Source organism: Scylla paramamosain, chromosome 17 (assembly GCF_035594125.1).
Source record: "Scylla paramamosain isolate STU-SP2022 chromosome 17, ASM3559412v1, whole genome shotgun sequence".
Taxonomy (NCBI): Eukaryota; Metazoa; Arthropoda; class Malacostraca; order Decapoda; family Portunidae; genus Scylla; species Scylla paramamosain.
The window spans coordinates 23750889-23754797 of NC_087167.1; positions in this window are offsets into that span (position 1 = coordinate 23750889).

Here is a 3909-nt window from a genome sequence, read left to right on the forward strand (position 1 = left end):
TTCTTATTCTTGTCATAATTAATATTGTTATCTTTATTATTTTCATTTTTTTTTATTATTCTTCCTTATCTTATTCTTATTTATCCTACTTTTAGAGAGATGAGGCTTGTGCGGTCACCCATCCAAGTTCTGCCCGGACCCCCTGCTTAACCTTGCTGATCCCGCCGTCAGCTGATTGGTCAAGAGCGGAGAACAAGGTGTTGGGAGGGCTTATTTCTCTTATTCTTATTCTTTCCTGTATTGTTGTTGCATTGTTGTGCTGAAAATGTTGGAAAATATGCACTAAAATTAACCCTTCATTCATAATTCTACGACAATTAGCAAGAGAGATATATTATTACTTTTTTCCCTTATTTTTGTTCTTTTTATTCTTAATCTTCTTTTTTTTTATTATAGTTGTTATTGTTATTTTATTATTTTCGTTTTTCGTTCATTCTCCTCATTCTTATTGCTATTTTTTTCTATTCTCAGAGAGATGAGGCTTTTGTGGTCACCCATCCAAGTTCTTCCCGGACCCCCTGCTTAACTGCGCTGATCCCGCCGTTAGCTAATTGGCCAAGACCGGAGAACTAGGTGTTGGGAGGCCTTCTTTCTATTATTCTTATTCTTTCTTCCCCCATTCATATCGTTGTATTGGAAATGTTGGAAAATATACAAAAGAATTCACCCTTCTATGACAATTAGGAAGAAAGACATGGGATGCTTTCTTTCTTTTTTTTTATATTCCTTTATTGTAATTTTTCTTATTCTTGTTATAATAATTCTTACTGTTATCTTTATTACTTAAAATTTTCGTTCATTCTCCCTATTCTTATTCTTATTTTTTTTATTTATTTATTTATTTTTTTCAGACAGATGAGGCTTGTGTAGTCACCCATCCAAGTATTGCCCGAAACCCCTGCGTAATCTCGACGATTTCATTTGACAATACCTATTTACTTATTTATTTATTATTATATTTATTAAAAAAAAAAAAAGAAGAAAAGAAGATGAAGAATAAGGTATGTAATCGAAATACTCTCTCTATACTGTAGCAATAGTTTAGCTGGATGTACTTGTATTGTGTCAAAAATACTTGCAATATCTGCAATTGTAACCTGCAGTGTCGGCATAATGCATAATTAAGCAATGAAAAGAAAAATTAATAAAAGAATAAATGAAAAAAAGAAAGAAAAAAAGATACAATTAACAATTAAATATATTAGCTAACCCTCTACGTTTCTTTATCACTGCAGAAAAATGGAAACATTTTAACGTAGACTTGTCAAAATTCAACTGAAATTAAGGGTTAAATAAGGATTGTCACCCCTTCCCCAGAGGATATTCATTGTCTTTTAATATATATATATATATATATATATATATATATATATATATATATATATATATATATATATATATATATATATATATATATATATATATATATATATATATATATATATATATATATATATATATATATATATATATATATATATATATTCTTTTTATTTAAAGTCTTATTTAGAGAGAGAGAGAGAGAGAGAGAGGTAACGTCCTTGAGGATAGCAGCTCGTCTACGCTCCGCTCAGTGATCAGCGTTAGAATGTAATTCCTCATTTCTTTAAATAAAAAAAAAAAAAAAAAAAAACAGAAACTTTATTTAGGGGGCTTGCTGGAAACAAACTACAATGGAGGAAAGAACAATATGTCTGCTATATGACCCACCCAGTTAAATTTTCAAGAAGCAAACGCAAGTTGGAAAATACGAGGAAGATAAATTTTCATTTATATACGTTTTATGGTAATTTCTGCCACGCCTTCCTCTATTCATCAAACGTCACTGACACTTATTCCCTTTATTTTTTACTTTACAGAATCTTTTGTAGGGCAAGACTCTAGAGGATATGTGCTTTCATAAATTCTATAATGCTTTGCTTATCATAGAGACATAAAAAAAAAAAAATAATAATAATAAAAATAAATAAATTAATTAATTTAAAAAATCAAAATAAATAGATATATAAATTAATTAATTAATCAAATAAATTTCTATGCTTCACCTTTATAGCATTCGTATGAATGTCAAAACAAAACAAAAAATATAAATATAAATATTAACATGAAAAAAAAAAATTACTAAATATATGAAAAATAGCATTACTACTACTACTACTACTACTACTACTACTGCTACTACTACTACTATTTTTTTTTTTTTTTTATGTAGGAAGGACACTGGCCAAGGGCAACAAAAATGTAATAAAAAAAATGCCCACTGAAATGCCAGTCCCATACAGGGGTCAAAGCAGTGGTCAAAAAATGATGAATAAGTGTCTTGAAACCTCCCTCTTGAAGGAATTCAAGTCATAGGAAGGTGGAAATACGGAAGCAGGCAGGGAGTTCCAGAGTTTACCAGAGAAAGGGATGAATGATTGAGAATACTAGTTAACTCTTGCGTTAGAGAAGTGGACAGAATAGAGGTGAGAGAAAGAAGAAAGTCTTGTGCAGCGAGGCCACGGAAGGAGGGGAGGCATGCAGTTAGCAAGATCAGAAGAGCAGTTAGCATGAAAATAGCGGTAGAAGACAGCTAGATATGCAACATTGCGGCGGTGAGAGAGAAGCTGAAGACAGTCAGTTAGAGGAGAGGAGTTGATGAGACGAAAAGCTTTTGATTCCACCCTGTCTAGAAAAGCAGTATGAGTGGAACCCCCCTCAGACATGTGAAGCATACTCCATACATGGACGGATAAGGCCCTTGTACAGAGTTAGCAGCTGGGGGGGTGAGAAAAACTGGCGGAGACGTCTCAGAACACCTAACTTCATAAAAGCTGTTTTAGCTAGAGATGAGATGTGAAGTTTCCAGTTCAGATTATAAGTAAAGGACAGACCGAGGATGTTCAATGTAGAAGAGGGGGACAGTTGAGTGTCATTGAAGAAGAGGGGATAGTTGTCTGGAAGGTTGTGTCGAGTTGATAGATGGAGGAATTGATTTTTTGAGGCATTGAACAATATCAAGTTTGTTCTGCCCCAATGAGAAATTTTAGAAAGATCAGAAGTCAGGCGTTCTGTGGCTTCCCTGCGTGATATGTTTACCTCCTGAAGGGTTGGACGTCTATGAAAAGACGTGGAAAAGTGCAGGGTGGTATCTTCAGCGTAGGAGTGGATAGGACAAGAAGTTTGGTTTAGAAGATCATTAATGAATAATAAGAAGAGAGTGGGTGACAGGACAGAACCCTGAGGAACACCACTGTTAATTGATTTAGGAGAAGAACAGTGACCGTCTACCACAGCAGCAATAGAACGGTCAAAAAGGAAACTTGAGATGAAGTAAACAGAGAGAAGGATAGAAACCGTAGGAGGGTAGTTTGGAAATCAAAGCTTTGTGCCAGACTCTATCAAAAGCTTTTGATAATTATGTCCAAGGCAACAGCAAAAGTTTCACCAAAATCTCTAAAAGAGGATGACCAAGACTCAGTAAGGAAAGCCAGAAGATCACCAGTAGAGCGGCCTTGACGGAACCCATACTGGCGATCAGATAGAAGGTTGTGGAGTGATAGATGTTTAAGAATCTTCCTGTTGAAGATAGATTCAAAAACTTTAGATAGGCAGGAAATTAAAGCAATAGGATGGTAGTTTGAGGGATTAGAACGGTCACCCTTTTTAGGAACAGGTTGAATGTAAGTAAACTTCCAGCAAGAAGGAAAGGTAGTGTTGACAGACAGAGCTGAAAGAATTTGAATAGGCAAGGTGCAAGCATGGAGGCATTGTTTCGGAGAACAATAGGAGGGACCCCATCCGGTCCATAAGCCTTCCGAGGGTTTAGGCCAGCGAGGGCATGGAAAACATCATTGCGAAGAATTTTAATAGGTGGCATGAAGTTGTCAGAGGGTGGAGGAGAGGGAGGAACAAGCCCAGAATCGTCCA